Source organism: Lepisma saccharinum, chromosome 8 (assembly GCF_977018435.1).
Source record: "Lepisma saccharinum chromosome 8, izLepSacc3.1, whole genome shotgun sequence".
NCBI lineage: Eukaryota > Metazoa > Arthropoda > Insecta > Zygentoma > Lepismatidae > Lepisma > Lepisma saccharinum.
The window spans coordinates 27,806,637-27,825,336 of NC_139236.1; the positions used below are offsets into that span (position 1 = coordinate 27,806,637).

Here is an 18,700-nt window from a genome sequence, read left to right on the forward strand (position 1 = left end):
TATGATTTAGTTCATTGACCTGTGTTCTTGGAAACTTCTTTAAGGAGATGAAAATTGTTTAAAATGTGTGTGGAACAGTGGAATCAGGTAAAGTTTAGCCTACTCTCAGAAAATCACTCTGCAGGCGAATGCTCTTTTGCTTAAGGGGAGTACACTTTTCTCAAGAAACGGTCGCGTCTATTCGAAGATAAGATATAAATCTTAGTCAGAACTCAGAAGAATATATGACTGACCTCCTTTTCTTTTGAATTTTTCAAATGGAATTTTCCGAAATGAAATACACAAACGAGACTAGAGACGACTGACCAACTTGGGGGGGGGGGGGGTACAATCTACTCCTGTACCTCACTCATAATTTTCATAACTTTGTAAGAGGGTATTTGGAAAACTATACTTAAACCTATATACCTCGTATTAAGAGATTTGTTGAAAATACAGATGTTACTAAGACAAGAAAAATCTGTTTTTTTCTCAAATTTCAAGACGAGAATGAAATAAATCTCTGCTAAATCAAAGCAATACGGTACTTGATGTAAGAGACGATCTCGTTGGAAACTCTGGTTATCATGTTTGAAGAAATTGCTTAAAATAAATTTAAAATGGTATATCTTTTTCAGACATACCAAGTGTATATCAATATATTTTTGAAATTAGCTGTGTATTTTATTTATTGTAATTGCAAAGTAAATCCAGTAGTGACAATTGTAAGCCTGTGCTGCCCGTTTTAATCTATTCAGGATAAAATTCCATGTTTCGATGGTTCGCAGTGTCGAAACAAGATGTAAAGCAGAAAAACGTTATGAACTAAAGTTTTTGCTTTAATGAGATATTGTAGGTTGTGGGAGTGGTGACACAATGTACATGTTGGTTATACTAAACATTTCGTGGGACAGGACGAGACACCTCGCCTTGTATTTAAGGGGTCCCACACGCACACACACAGTGCTTTGGATTCCACTTTAAACTGTAGATCCAGTCCCGATTAGCCTATCTGAGCATGAAGTGAATCTAGAAAAAGTTTTAATAACTTCTGATCTGAAACCGAGACAAGAATAAGCACAAACAAGAACGACCTCGCCACACAGGAGACGAAATGAGGCTGTGACAATTCTCGACTCGTCTCATCGCGATATCATTCCCATGTACATTGAAATGCTTCCTACACATTAAAACGGTGCGATTTGTGATTTTATCAGATGGAGGAGGACTTATTTTTACCTATGTATTAGGTATACTGAGAATTAGACACTAATTGCTTAAAATCTAATTTGATATACAATGAAACACAAACACAACGCCATTTTAAGTTAAACCCTAAAGTCATACTGTAAGAAAATCAGATGAATGTACGAGAGAAATTGAATCACTGCAGGTTCTATGGTTTGACAGTTGGACTGTCAAAGGCACTGTGATGCTTAGACTTGATCCAACTTCTTGCAAATTTTTCTGCATGAAAACAATGCACTGGGGGTCTATTTATTGAAAGGAAAAGTAGATTTGAAACTTCTAAATGATTTCTCTAATCAGTTAAGTTAGGTTTATTGCATTGAACCCGCTTTCACATTCAGTTGATTTTGGATTCGATTCACAAGGTCTTTGAGTGAGATGGGAATATTTGATTGATTGATTTGGTTTATTTTACTTCGCATTTCTGCTACTTTTGGCTAATTACGAAGATGAGGATGAGTGATGATTATGATGAAATTGATGATGAGACACTCACAAATAACACCCATGTCCAGGCCGGGATTCAAACCCGGAACCTCTGTCATTGTAGCGCGCACTGCTAACCACTCCGCCACGGAGGACGAAGAATTGGCATGTCACCCTAAAACATACGCATGTACGTACATTCTACATTTAATACCACTACATGTGAAAAGAAACCTTGGCTGGCTCTTCATATTGTCCACCAAAGATTGAAATGAAATAAACTTTCGAGCGAATGGTTTTCCTTGCTTGCTCTGAGATCTGAAGGATTTCGGTTTTGTATGTGTAATAATAGTACTTTCAGTGCTTGAACAGCCTCATTAGGTACAGCTAATTATATTACAAATAAATGCTTTGCCATGAATTTTTTAATGATATTTTTATATGTAGACACGGGACATTAAAATGATCTGAACTGAAGTGGAACTTTATAAGTATGATATATTCAATAATATGGTTTCTATATCCAGTAAGTGGGAGATGATTATTCCTGATTGGAATGGCTCAAGATAGGGGTGGGGGCAGGAATCTTCCTCACACCCTTTAAATCGCAACCTGCATTAAAATGAATAGACGTATCTTTATTTTCACATTTCGAACTCCTGATTTTCCGTTCCATTAAATTCAAAATGAGCCCAGAACAAGGTTCAGAGCTTTATATGTTTCGGAATTATTATCTGATCTTAAATTATCATAAATTCTAAGAAAAACAAAGAAATAAAAATTATTTGTTCAAATTTAGCATTAAATAACAGGAATTTCGTGCGTGCTGTTCTAAAATGGAATATTCCCCATGCCTTAACATTATACAGGAATGGAAACCTGTGAAGTAATATATATATATATATATATATATATATATATATATATATATATATATATATATATATATATAGGGGAGTAGGGGAGGCTGAATTTTGTACCCCCCAAATGAAAAACGTTCCTGCGCCACTGATACGAGCTGAACCCTTTGTTGCGACGTGGAAAAACCGACAAGTCATGGAATGGAGCGAACCCCGACTCTTAACATAATTGTTTCGGGCTCAGGTTGCGCGTGCAAGATTCGCAATACCGTCCAAATCCCTACTTCCACCAATGCTTCAGCTGTGTAACTGTGACACATCCCAAGATGACGAAATTTACCTCACCCCCTTCCCCTCGAGCAGAAAACATGCTTAGGCTCTCTCTATTCCTTCTATACTCTTAAGTTTGCAGGGCTGGAAATCGCACGTCGACGTTCTGTTTCACGTTCTGGACTAAGCGGTTCTTTCTAGTTTGCTAGTTTGCTAGTCATTGATTGTTGTTGCCGTTTCGGTTCGTTACTTAACATTTCGAGCAGTGTACGTTCGGCGCGATATTTAGTGTAAATTAAGTAAATTTTATAAGTTTCATTCAGTTCAGTTTGTGTGTATTAAAATGGCTGGCAGAAGAGCCGTTCCTGCACCGACTTCCATAGTAAATCCTTTAGAGATATTGGGGAATGACGTGATCAGGAACGAAATGGTTACCTGGGATGATCTGGCTTTCCGAACATCTTTGGAAACCATCATCTGGCTGACAAAAAGACGTCTGTTGCACAATTCGTATTTGTGCCAGAACTGCCAAATACAGATGTCATTTATTCAGCGAGCTGAGCGAGCTGATGGTTATCGCTGGATGTGTAAGCAGTGTCGCAGTGCTGCTAGTATCAGGAATGACTCTTTTTTTAGTCGAAGTAACCTGACACTAAAGCAGATCATTAAAATAATGTACGGATGGTCCAGAGACTACCCCCAGCGTGACATTGCGTATGAGGCTCGGCTTGGAGTTCATTCCGAACACACTATTGTGGACTGGTGTTCTTTTTGCCGAGATATTTGCGAACAATATTTGACAGACAATCCCACAGTGATTGGTGGGCTGAATGAAGATGGTGAGTCAAAAGTGGTGGAGATCGACGAAAGCAAGTTCTTTCACAGAAAGTACCATAGAGTTCAATGGCGAGAGGGGCACTGGGTCTTCGGAGGTGTTGAAAGAGGTACCGGAAAATGTTTTATGTTTGAGGTTCCGGACAGGACAGCAGAAACCTTATCCAACATAATTGAAAGGTGAGTAAGGTTCAACTTTTGAAATAATGCCTTTGTCTGAAGTTTCTAATAACCTACATGGTGTGTTTTCCTTATGCATGTGCATCTAATTGGAGCATATATTTTTGCTTAGGACACAATTTTTTTATTACAAAATTCCAGTAATATTGTACAATAGGGGCGTAAGAATGCGCATGTGCGAGATACACGCGTTTCGCGAGGCGGAAGACCTACAACGTTGACAGTTCTCTTTTTTAGAGTCTATTATCTAAATACGTTTGCAGGGCTCATGACCTAATGTAACCTAACCTAACTTCCGCCTCGCAACACGCGTGTATCTTGCGCATGTGCATTCTTACGGCCCTATTGTACAGTGGCTCTCAAAAGTTTTAGGACAACGACATTTTATAATAGGCAACCCAACTTACAAAGGCGTTGGTGGGTTGCGTGTAGAGTTAGGCTTAATTTCAGGGTTGCCACATGAAGAAAAGATATGTATGAAATACGCAAAAGGAATAAAACCAAGTATTATGTGCATAAAAATATTTAAAATATCAGTATTATATTGCAAGTGACAAAATACTTTCTGAAATAACGAGAATCGATGAGTCTACACGAATGGAAATAGAGGAGACAGGAAGCGAAAGGAGAAGAGGAAAATTAGAGGAGGGAAGTAATGAGAGCATAGGGGAGTGGAGAAGAGTGGGATGGAGAAAAAAGACGAGAAGAGGAGGGGAGACGATATGAGATAGAAACAGGGGTGAGAAGAAGGAGAGAAGAACATAAGAGATCAAAATTTTCAAATAACTCTGTACTTCTAGAATTACTTTATTGTATTTGAAAGTTAACTGTGAATTTCTTTCTTTGTAATAGTATTAATGTGCCTGTGGATATTTTATTTATAATTTTATAACGGCGCTACGCGAGGTTAGGCCTACGTGAATATCTACGAAATACTTCGTTTAAACTTGCAATTTATTAAATCGCCATTTTCATGTCTTCATATGAATTTCAAACCACTAGATTTTTGGCAAGGGAATTGTGTCATCCTGTTTCCAGTCAAGTGTTCCTGTAGCAAACATTTAAAACTCTATATGGAATTTTCAGTACAAGATAAGTTTCTTTATTTGATACATGTATGCGAATTACACTACGTCTCGGTTATCTATGTAGCAGGCAATTGAAAACAAGTGACTGCGCAAGTACTGACGCGAGACGGCCCCACCAATGAACACGTGAGAAGATCGGGATTGCGTGGAAGGAGCAAAGAGACTGCAGTTTCCAGCAGTACTAGAAAATCTTTCTTTCGGAAATACTTTTGTCATTTGCGATATAATGCTGATATATTTTATAGTTTTATACAATAATACTTGGTTTTATTCCTTTCACGTTTTTTCATAAATATCTATTGTGCATGTGGCAACCCTGAAATTGAGCCTAGCTCTACAGCTCTACAGGCAACCCACCAACACCTTGTGAAAGTTGGGTTGTCTATTATACAATGTCGTTGTCCTAAAACTTTTGAGAGCCACTGTACATGATTACAGAAAAGGGTAAAATTCATAATTGAGTTTTATTTTATTCATTATTTTCAAATATTTAACACTACGACGGGAGGAGTCACTTTTCTCCTTTAATAACTCTCTCGTTTTTCTGATAATTTTCTTGAAATTTTGTGACTTTTCGTAATTTTTTGCTCTTGTATCTAGAAAGTACAATTTATTTCAGTGAAATTTCACGTTATACCCCTAGAACAGCGGGAGGGGTCAATTTGACCCCTATAAAGTTTAATTTATGCATACTGAAATATCGGCGTTACGTAGGTTGCGTTTATAGCATGTTGACATTTAGGTGTATTGAGAAAGGGTCACTAATTACACCCCGCACGATCCTTTGTGATCATACCACAATATTTAGAGTAGCTTTTATGATGAACATAAATAATAATAATAAAAATAGAAAAAATCGCTAATGATGATAATATTAATAATAATATTATAAATAACATTACATTTTTAATACGATTTTATTATTATTATTACTATTATTATTATTATTATTATTACTATTATTATTATTAGTTCCCATGAGCCGGCCACCGTGACGGAGTGGTGGTTAGCACATCGCGCTACGACGCCAGGGGCCCCCTCCCGGGTTCGAATCCCTGAATGGGTGTTTGTGAGAGTCGATTCATCAATTTAATCATATCATCATCACTAATCCCATCTTCGTAATTAGCCAAAAGTGGCAGAAAAGTTAAGTAAAATTAACTAAATCAAATAAAATCAAAGTAGTTCACATGTCCATTCATTTGTGGTTGGCGTTCCGGCTATTGAATGAATTAGTTTTGTATGGACATTGTCTGTGGAAATAAGTGCATGATGATAACAATAATACGTTATATTTTTATCACCTGGAACTAACAACCTTTTCGTTTATCTCGTCGTCGCCTTGTTATCATGTGGTCTCGAATTCGATACCCGGTGTAGGCACATAGTGGTTCGGATCCCACTTTAAACTGTAGGTCCAGTCCCGATTAGTCTATGTGTGCACAAATTGGACTTCAAACAACAAATCAATCAATCTTTTTGTTAATTTATAAATTTCTCATTTCATTATTTATTTATTTACATTAATTTTCTAAGTAGAACACATATCTCTGATAAAAATAATGAAGGTAGATAATGAATGTGTTTTGTTACGTATTCTTTCACCATCTCTTTACTGTTCATATAGGTAAGGTAAAGTTCCCATTCCACATTACACCGTGCCCTTAACCACACATATTCGATCCCATCACGCTCCCGCTGACTTAGCCCACCCCAAGGGTTGTCCCCAAGAACCCAATTATTTGAGGCTGGATGAACCCCAAAGTCGCTTCATGCAGGGACAAAGCCGGAAAATTTCCGACCTTAGATCACACACATAAGGGATCGAACTCTGTCTCGTAGCAGTCAGACGCCCTCCCGGCCTCTATTCACATAGCTAATCCATAATTATTTCTACCACTTTTGGTTAATCGCAACGATGAGTGATAATTGGATGAAATTGGTGAAGAACAAGCATGTCCAGGCCAAGACACGGGAACTTCGGTGGTGAGATCGAAAGTCGACCATTTAACGCTTTTGGTCTTATAGTATTATTGGCAGATATTGTAATATCAAGACAATTTTGCGAGTATTATTACATGTGATATAATTGAGCAGCGTCCAAGAACTCTTCCCGAAATATATTTCTATCTATGCCATGCCCCAGAAATAAAGTAATAATAATAATAATAATAATAATAATAAATTTTCTTTATTCAGCGGGCGAGGTTCAGCCAAGGGCTGCTCTGCCACCTAACCCTTGTCAATATGATAATACATATGAGATGATATAAACTTATGGAGCAGTAAGCTAAACGTAATAAAAAAATAACATACAAAAAAATTAAGAAAAAATACATAGGAATTAGTTGCATACAAAAAAAGTGTAACTAGAAATACAAAAGACAATAGTAATAATAATACAATAATACAATTCCTTATAGTGAGTAAACGATATAATGAGTCAAAAATTAGTTGTAACTATTGGAAAATATTGACAACTCATCGTTGTTTTCAAATGAGTTTTTCAAGGCAGAGGGAAAGCTTGCGTCCGCGATGACGTCACAAATTTACAATCCAAGCCTCTCGCGAAAAAGAGGCTGTTAAGAACAGACCTCTTCAAGGGGGGTAGGAGAAAGTCTTCATGGACATTGGCATCAAGTAGCAGTTTCCCGTAGTGAAATGTTGCGTATTCTGGAGTATTCAGTTGTTGACGATTATCATTTTTATTTGATATCAAAATATATCATAAACCCACCTAAACACTGTGATTATAATACCTAAAGCGCAGAAAATAATACAAAATAAAAATATGTTCCCATTGTAAAATAATTATAATTTTAAATGCATTCCTTATGAGGGGTCAAAATGGTCCCTTTCCGCTGTTCTACGGGCTATCAAATCCTTCGCCGTTCTAGTGTTAAAAACATTTTATACCTCTTTCAGGTTTATACTACCTGGCACTATCATTGTGTCAGATGCCTGGAGAGCCTACAACCGTATAAACGAAATTGGAGGCGGCGTCTACGAACATCAGGTTGTGGTCCACCAAGAAAACTTTGTAGACCCCAATGATGCACAGGTCCATACACAGAATGTTGAGAACATGTGGATGAGAGCAAAAAGGAAAATTAGACGCCAGTTTGGTACATCTGAAGCCCTGTTTCCCTCATACTTGCATGAATTCATCTGGAGAAACCAGTTCCCCCACACTACCATTTTCAGTGAATTTTTAATATGTGTTAGTAATCAGTACCCAGTGTAACGCAGGGGGTGCTCGTTGCTATGTGAAGTACGTATGCATTACGTCATCTGGGAGGATCGGGTTTGACCAAGACCATCTTGAGAGAAGGTAATGGTTTGACGGTGCTCGTTGCTATGTGCAGTAAGTTTGGTGTGGGGTACATTTAGCTACTAACACGTCGCAAAAATCGGAACAAGCAGGTTGTTGATTATGTAGCGTTCAATTTATTTTTATTGTATTTTTGTACTTGTAGACTGCAATCATGTCTAATTGTGCTGTAGCACGCTATGAAAACTATAACCAGAAAACTAAAGGAACTGACATAAAATATCATAGATTTCCAGTCGATAATTGCATAAGTAAACAGTGGATTCATGCTTGTAGACGAAATGTAAAAAAAATGCAAGTGTGCAGTGCCAATTATTGTGAAGAAGACTATGTGCGAGATCGAAAATCAGAATTTCTGTATTTTCCACCAAAGAACGTGCTGAAGCCAACTGCAGTGCCATCGCTAAAATTACACCCAATTACTTTAGTACCAAATAATCGAGGAAATGGTGTAGTTCTCCTAAACACTTATCTTCACAATATGATTCGCTTGTAGGACGTGTTGATAAGGTTTACAGAGATGTACGCTACGAAAGATATGCAATAAGGAGACGTGCCCTAAACAAGCTAAAGACTGTGCTGCCAGAAAAGAGAAAAATATATAGACAAAGGTATATGCACAAATTGCAAGCAATGGTTCGTTGTTGGAAAACATATTCAATCGTTTACAAAGGAGGAACACACATCTGCATAATGAAGGAAATAAATTAAATATTACAAACAACCTCTATCAACCTGCTATAACTGAATAAAGAAGTTCAAAATCTACAACGTAACCTAACCGACAGTACCACAAGAAAAGTCATCAATATCTTGAAAATGTGTTCAACTAGTGCGAAGTACGTAGTGAGCCTAATTGATTTGTTATGTACATTTTATGTAAGTCGGATTTATAATTATTAACAATTTCATTTAACACAGACCGATGTTGATTGTGATTTGTATGTTCACATTATTGTGAAAAACGTTGTCGGAAATGGGCATTTCTCGAAATGAAATTCACTTAGTACATCTTCAATTCGAGTTACATAGCGTTGTATGCACGATGGTAAATATTGCATGAGTGAATATTACACCCATCATTGAAATTTTTGCAACTTTGTTCAATTTTGGTATTTCACAAATATATTGTGAATAATTTTGTACTCTTGTACTCAATATAAACCAATGGATGTTACATTATTTCTTTGTAGTACATTTCTGTCAAAAAGAGCAAGATCTAAGATTAGTGTAATGCAAGTTACTTCGTTAATGTACAAATGTGTGTCGCATATCAGCCTTGGAGTATATTTTCCGGTTATACAACTCAAACATGGAAATGGAAATGGAAAATCTGCGGACAAAGTCCTTTAACGAATAATGATTCGTACAGTTGCACGGTCAATCATTGTGAGTTCATGTAACTTTTCTCCTTTATTGTTTAATTAAACTAAGATATTTTCATAGATATTCTCAAAGCGTTTCATTTACCGTGTGAGCAGAAATCTATTTCTATAGGCTTGAATTTAATAGGTTAAGACATTTAAGTTTGATGTTCCTTATTTTTTAGCACTCATCAAGTATTTAGAGTAGGTTAAGTTAGTTAAATTAGTACTTGTACACTTTGGCTCGTCTTCTGCACGCGTTTGTATGTAAAGTTCTTAATACGAAAAAATACTTTTTAGAACTATGACAACGATAACTTGCAGCCAAATTTGAACCAGAGAAATTAAAAATATCTGCAAATTACAAACTGGAATTGCATTTTCAAAGTCTGGAACTACTATCTTACAAACTATTTCATCATTCTTCCTCCACATAAAACTTCCCAAAAAATGTTTGCATGTGGAACTTTGATCCGTACGTAAATTATTGTACAGTAAATAAATATATGAACAAGGTTGGGAATTCTTTCGAATTTAGAGTAAGTTTCAAATGCAGAGTAAAATTTTATCTAGCTCGTATATTGCTTCTTTCACTTGATAATGTCAAAAATAAAGTTACATTATGGAGAATGGTAAAGATTGGATTTTAAGTATATCAGTATAATTTCAATACTTTCTGATGTTATGTAAAATTTGAAATGTTCCTGGAAATGATTGCAACGTTCTGAATGAATAAGAAGGAATTATTCAGTCAGAAAACTATATATTAGGCTTTTTACTGCGTTGTGTTAAATGTTGTAAATAGATTATACCAGAGTACTATCGGATTAAAAATTACGGATATTCAAGTTTGGACTCCAATTAAAAGTTAATCAGTAGAACAACATAAAAAAGAGTTACATCAAAATTCAGCTTATTCAATTCTGTGTCAATCTATAGTTACCAATTTATTTTTGATTATGCCTTCTATTTTTATCATCGTGAGAACAAAATAGGATTATTTTTTAGTTTAGCAAACTATCGCTCTCTTTGAGATTCTATAAATAAAGAACGGGTGTTTTTTTATTTATAGATTATATAATTTATTTATTTATTATCCAAACTCTAATATCCATAATTTATAATCCGATAGTACTCCTGTGACGTTCGGTGAGGCCCGTAGAGTCTCGGAGGCCTCTGTCGATATCCTTGGCGTAGTGGTTAGCACATCGCGCTTCGACGCCAGGGGTCCCGGATTCGAATCCAATCGGGTAAGACATTGATTTTTCCTTAATGAGAAAATTGAGAATTTAGTAAATGTGATAGTATATGTGAAAACAAATATTGATTGATTGATTTGCTTCATTTTACTTCGCTTCTTGTGCCACTTTTGGCTAATTTGCGAAGATAGGGATGAGTGATGAAATGATGAATGAACACTCACAAACATCCATGCCCAAGTCAGGATTCGAACTCAAACCTCTGGCGTTGAAGTGCGATGTGCTAACTACTACGCCAAGGAGGCCTGCTTGTGGAAACAAAGAAAGAGATCGAAGGGGGGGACTACCTCTTATGGGTTTTCCTTTCACATTTAAAACAAGACAGAAAAGCAAAAATAAACCAAATCTGTCAATCAATTCTTTCTTTGTAACTATTTCACTATGCAATTCTTCTTTAGCATGCAACGTTTCTTATTAAAATCATAATACGATTTATGAAATGATGAAATCTGAAATTCTAATGAGAACACGGACAACCTTCTTTGTAATATATCGATCAGGAAACATGAATTTTTACAATACGTTTCCATGTGCAATTTTCCCTCTTTTAAAAGTAGCATGTTTTAATTATGTTACTAATCATTAAAGGAATACCTCAATACCGTCCCGAAGTATGATAATTAATATTTACCCCTCAAAGTAATGAAACACTTTCCCTCTCTGAAACTCGCATAGAAATGATAGCGGCCGTTTGCTTCGGCCAAGCCTCGAACGAACATAACCGAAGGGGCACCGAGCATAACCGATCCTCCCACATGACGTCACGCGCTCGTGCATGATCGGCAATTTTCGGATGGCGCTACCTTATATATTAAGTTACCTTGAGTGTAACGCCCGATTGTATAAAACAGTTGATACTCGATTAGCCAGTAAAATTGATTTGCAGTCACGCTGAACTCTGATTTTGTGTTGTATAAAAGTTGAACTGAGATTCAGTCCCTGCGATCAAAGTTGATCCGCGATTTTTCTCCGATCAGCAGACATTGACCGTAGTTCAGCTGTTGTAACATGGCTCTACTAACGAATATTTGCTTGTAAAATGTGTTGCAAGTGAACGTATGCGGCAAGACGGGAGAATCAATACGTAAAATCCTGTTTCCATAATAATAAAGAAGAAGCATGCACAACGAGGTGAACAATGATAAATATTTCTTCCATTCTTCTTTGTTTCCATATATCGTGTGTCATTGTTATTTACTGTTTAAAATACCATGTATTTTTTTCTTTAAATTTGCCTTAAATGACTGCAATAGCATATTGTAACATTGTTTAATTGTACGATCAGAGAAAAGTAACTTGAGAACAATCGAGTGTTGATACAAACCGAAAATAGACCCGCGTACATTTTCTTGTTGATATCTTTGTAAAACTTGCGTTGGGATGAAGAGGGAGTATAAAAATATTACCATTTCGCTTTACTGCATCCAGCCAAGTGTTATTGCAATTCAATGTTATCCGCAGAATGGAACAGATCATGTAACTTTTGTTGTAGTGTATATATTATTATTATTATTATTTATTTATTTGTTCAGCACAGGATACATTTCCCAATTATGTTGAACATAATACACTGTGAATAAATAACAAGAGAGAAGAGAAAAAAATAATACATGAAACTATGACCGTCTATGTACACAATATTTACATAAATTTATGAACATATTGTTTTGATTATCTTTTTTTTCAGCACACTACGTGAGTCTGTGAACATGTCGAAGCTTTATGAGCCGAGCACGTTGCATTTTACTTGGTAAAGCTTTCTCTCCTCCCGATATATAAATGACACATATTTTACTTCGAATATTATTTGTTTTGTGCAAAATTTACATCCAAGAGGACAAGCGCCACTGTTGTTTCAATATTTCTTTCCATTCGGGAAAATGCAAACAAATTTTACATTTCATAACGTAGGCTATTCAAGTGCAAGGAAAATTCCGTATATTACTTAGAGGAACTAATGGTCCACCTGTAACATGTTGTCGTGTAATCACAAAATAAATATAATAAACATTTCCTTACATGAACAATAGCTCCAAATCCGAGTATAAGAAAGTTGTTATATCTCTTTTAGTAATTAAAATAAATACATATTTATTCAAAAATTCTATTTATGCAAGCTTATTTTCTCCTCTTTCTGCATTCGTAGAAACATTAAGCAACGTGAAACTGAAAATTGGAAGACAATATATTTTACGATTCCAGGTGACATTTGTTCAATGTGTATATAATAATGTAATGCTGTTTAAATGCAGATGTATAATTTGAAAATTGGAAGACAATAAATTTTAAGATTCCAGGTAAAAGAAAAAATCTTTATATAATAATTAGGGGTGTGCGGGACCAAATTTTCTGGGTCGGGACGGGATGGGGACGGGAAATGTTTGAAATTTCCCGAATATCTGAAAATCTCGAAATGTACACATCATTTTCACCTTAGTTGATTGTTTTCTCATTTCTTGTACACAAAGAACGACTATTTAAAATGACCATTCGGTATTTCTCGACTGCTCGGGATCCCGAAAAGTCTGGATCGGGACAGGAATTTTTTTTTCGCGATCCCAGTCCCGACTTTTCGGAATCCCGCACATCCCTCAAATGATGTAAATGCTGTGTGCGGGATCCCGAAAAGTTGGGACCCGGATATGGGGGAAAAAATTTCCCGTTCCGATCCCGAATTCGGGAAAATATTTCCCGACTTTTCGTTATTATAAGCAGTCGAGAAATGCCAAATGGTCGTTTTAAAATGAAGTGTGTGAAAATTATCGGAAATTGTTCGGGAAATTTCTATCCCTTCCTTTCCGGAAAATTTCCCGACTTAGTCCGGAAATGGCTAATTTTTCACATCCCGAATGCAGGGAATATCGGGATTTAAAAAATTCCCGTCCCGACCCAAAAAAATCTTCCCCTCACACCCCTAATGACAGCGAAGATGCCAAAAAGAAGAGAACTGGCAACGATGGAGATCTTCCACCTCGCAAAAATCTGCAAAGGCAGTGTCTGCTGCCACGTTCTTTTTGTGCTGGAACCTCAAAAAAGATGCGCGTGGCAGTAGACTCGTTCTTTGTTTTATCGTGATTTCATCATGCTATGTATGCAATTACGTCTGTAACACATACTGTAAAGTTGTAGCGATTACTTTCCAGTAGCGGCTCGTGCCTAAAATAACAGGTGAAGAAGTATATTTATAGGCAATGAAAACAAATAGTAAGTGCCAGTGCCCCCCCCCCAATTTAAAACGTCTTTTTTGTCTTCATCCGTCCATCTGGAAAATGGTGTCTGCAACAAATTACACACTAAGTCATTTACTGGGTTCATTGTAGAAACCACAGCTCAACACATGAACACAACACACGATAGGAAACGCGAAACACACACGCGGAACAAGATCTCGCGAGAACGCGAAGATTTTGTCACAAGCACTGGATGCGATGTTTTCTCCGACGAGAGAACTGCTTCATCTAGAAGGCGACACCCGTTCAAGGCCAACGCTAGGTGACGTCACCGTTGCCATGACAACCGGCTAAGTTTTCCGCAACCTAGCGGTGTTTGCTCTTGGGTTGGGACGAACTCAATACGTGCGTAGCGCCGAGCGGCGTGTTATTTGAGTATTATCGTGTGCGTTCTGCTGGGAAATAGTTTAATTTAACAAGCAAATGATAAATGTCAATATTAATTTGAAAATTAGGTGAAAACATCTGCACTTGTTGCACTTGGCCAGCCGCCACTGTTACTTTCACAAAAATGTTTTAAGATTAGCTCCCTCAGCATTCTTCTAATAATAAACCTAAATGCTCTCGTAGTTAGGTTAAGATCTATTAGCATTAAAATAATATCGCTAAATGCTTTCTAAAGAAAAAGGTTCTAAATTACCTGTAAATTCATTCCCACTAATCATAAACTTGCATTTCTCTCGTCTTAATATGTTCTTAAGATTTGTAACATCCTCTTAGCAGACGAATTACGTGGCAGCAGCAAATTTGATGCTTATTCTTACTGCTGACACGTGCGTGGCAGCAGACTCGGCCAACAAGAAATACCCACGATACCGGTAGATATTGGAATGTGCAATTGCTCATTAATGTGCGTGCTGCCCCCTACACACCCCTAATGGAAGCGAAGACGCCTGAAAGAGATCTGGCAACGTTGTACATCTTCCGTCTCGTGAAATGCATGGATCTCGCGCATGCGTATTAATACAACCCAATTGTGCAGGATTACCGAGGATCTCTTTCTTTGTTTCCATAAGCCGGCCTCCTTGGCGTAGTGGTTAGCACATCGCACTTCCACGCCAGAGATTTGGGTTCGAATCCTGGCTTGGGCATGGATGTTTGTGAGTGTTCATTCATTATTTCATCACTCATACCTATCTTCGCAAATTAGCCAAAAGTGGCACAAGAAGCGAAGTAAAATGAAGCAAATCAATCAATCAATATTTGTTTTCACATATACTATCACATTTACTAAATTCTCAATTTTCCCATTAAGGACAAATCAATGTCTTACCCGATTGGATTCGAATCCGGGACCCCTGGCGTCGAAGCGCGATGTGCTAACCACTACGCCAAGGAGATCGACAGAGGCCTCCGAGGTACTACGGGCCTCACAGAACGTCACAGGAGTACTATCGGATTATAAATTATGGATATTAGAGTTTGGATAATAAATAAATAAATTATATAATATATAATCTATAAATAAAAAAACACCCGTTCTTTATTTATAGAATCTCAAAGAGAGCGATAGTTTGCCAAACTAAAAAATAATCCTATCTTGTTCTCACGATAATAAAAATAGAAGGCATAATAAAAAATAAATTGGTAACTATAGATTGACACAGAATTGAATAAGCTGAATTTTGATGTAACTCGTTTTTATGTGGTTCTACTGATTAACTTTTAATTGGAGTCCAAACTTGAATATCTGTAATTTTTAATCCGATAGTAGTCCGGTATAATCTATTTACAACATTTAACACAACGCAGTACAAAAGCCTAATATTTAGTTTTCTGACTGAATAGTTCCTTCTTATTCATTCAGAACGTTGCAATCATTTCCAGGAACATTTCAAATTTTACATAACATCAGGAAGTATTAAAATTATACTGATATACTTAAAATCTAATCTTTACCATTCTCCATAATGTAACTTTATTTTTGAAATTATCAAGTGAAATATATACAATCTAGATAAAATTTTACTCTGCATTTGATACTTACTCTAAATTCGAAAGAATTCCCAACCTTCTTCATATATTTATTTACTGTACAATAATTTACGTACGGATCAAAGTTCCACATGCAAAAATTTTTTGAAAAGTTTTATGTGGAGGAAGAATGATGAAATAGTTTGTAAGATAGTAGTTTCAGACTTTGAAAAAGCAAATCCAGTTTGTAATTTGCAGATATTTTTCATTTCTCTGGTTCAAATTTGGCTGCAAGTTATCGTTGTCATAGTTCTAAAAAGTATTTTTTCGTATTAAGAACTTTACATACAAACGCGTGCAGAAGACGAGCCAAAGTGTACAAGTACTAATTTAACTAAGTTAACCTACTCGAAATACTTGATGAGTACTAGGAACATCAAACTTAAATGTCTTAACCTACTAATTCAAGCCTATAGAAATAGATTTTTGATCACACGGTAAATGAAACGCTTTGAGAATATCGATGAAAATATCTTAGTTTAATTAAACAATAAAGGAGAAAAGTTACATGAACTCACAATGATTGACCGTGCAAGTGTACGAATCATTATTCGTTAATGGACTTTGTCCGCAGATTTTCCATTTCCATTCCCATGTGTGTCAGAGTTGTATAACCGGAAAATATACTCCAAGGCTGATATGCGACACACATTTGTACATTAACGAAGTAACTTGCATTACGTACACTAATCTTAGATCTTGCTCTTTTTGACAGAAATGTACTACAAAGAAATAATGTAACATCCATTGGTTTATATTGAGTACAAGGGTACAAAATTATTCACAATATATTTGTGAAATACCAAAATTGAACAAAGTTGCAAACATTTTAATGATGGGTGTAATATTCACTTATGCAATATTTACCATCGTGCATACAACGCTATGTAACTCGAATTGAAGATGTACTAAGTGAATTTCATTTCGAATAGCGTGAATGTTAGTACACGATCTTCGAAATGCCCATTTCCCACAACGTTTTTCACAATAATCTGAACATACAAATCACAATCAACATCGGTCTGTGTTAAATGAAATTGTTAATAATTATAAATCCGACTTACATAAAATGCACTTAACAAATCAGTTAGGCTCACTACGTACTTCGCACTAGTTGAACACATTTTCAAGATATTGATGACTTCTCTTGTAGTACTGTCGGTTAGGTTACGTTCTAGATTTTGAACTTTTTTATTTGGTTAAAGCGGTTGAAAGAGGTTGTTTGTAATGTTTAATTTATTTCCTTCATTATGCAGATGTATATTTCTCCTTTGTAATAGATCGAATATGTTTTCCAACAACGAAACATTGCTTGCAGTTTGTGTAAATACCAACGTCTATATATTTTTCACTTTTTTGGCAGCATAGTGTTTAGCCTGTTTAGGGCATGTTTCTTTATTGCGTGTCTTTCGTAGCGTACAGCTCTGCAAACCTTAGCACGTCATACAAGCGAAGCATATTGTGAAGATGAGTGTTTAGGAGAACTACACCATTACCATTTCATCGATTATTTGGTACTAAAGTAATTGGATGTAATTTTAGCGATGGCACTGCAGTTGGCTTCAGCACGTTCTTTGGTGGAAAATACAGAAATTCTGCTTTTAGATCTCGCACATAGTCTTCTTCACAATAATTGGAACTGCACACTTGCATTTTTTACATTTCATCTACAAGCATGAATCCTCTCATCTACAAGCATGAATCCACTGTTTACTTACGCAATTATCGACTGGAAATCTATGATATTTTATGTCAGTTCCTTTAGTTTTCTGGTTATAGTTTTCATAGCTTGCTACAGCACAATTAGACATGATTGCAGTCTAGAAGTACAAAAATACAATAAAAATAAATCGAACGCTACAAAATCAATAACCTGCTTGTTCCGATTTTTGCGACGTGTTAGTAGCTAAATGTACCCTGCACCAAACTTACTGCACATAGCAACGAGCACCGTCAAACCCGATCCTCCCAGATGACGTAATGCATACGTACTTCACATAGCAACGAGCACCCCCTGAATTGAAGTTGGTCTTATGTTGGGCCAATGTTTGCCCAACCATGGAAAAATGAGTCAAAATCAGTTTTAAAAAATACTTTCTCATGTTAGACAACTTTCAAGAGTATGCTGTAAATTATAGTGTAAAATAAGTGGCAGTGTTCCTTTTCGAATATTTCAGTCACAGCACATACTGGAAATATAATATTTTTTAAAAATGAAAGTAGAAGCTATTCTTAACTTGTAGTCACTCACCAGTCTTTTGTTAGCTGCCATCGATGAAAGATGTGTTGGGAATTGCTTATTGTTTGGCTATTTAACGGTAGCAGAACAAGAACATTGTTACATGTTTATTTGTGAAGGTGGTTAAACAATTTTATGTGCAGACTAAATTCCATGAAAGGTGGAAAAACTAAGTCAATTCTAGAAAGTTTTTTTGTACTACCACGTGAAGGTACCTTATGATACCATATGAATGAGAAAGTGCGGTGTATTTTTCTTTTACACAAATAATTTGTACTATAGTTTACATTTGGCCTCACAATAAATCATATATGTATCAGAACACAAACCTATCTGTACTTTAGTTTTCAATAAGTTGGCTTAATGTAAAACTACATGTTGGGCCAACGTAAAAACCACGTGTTGGACCAACATTGGA

The 18,700-nt window shown here is 36.1% G+C and overlaps 1 protein-coding gene across 1 annotated transcript in view; it reads right to left on the reverse strand.

The window, feature by feature from the left end:
• Window positions 1–18,700, reverse strand: part of Shrm (shroom) — a 510,449-nt gene that overhangs the window by 400,169 nt on the left and 91,580 nt on the right. The window lies entirely within an intron of this gene.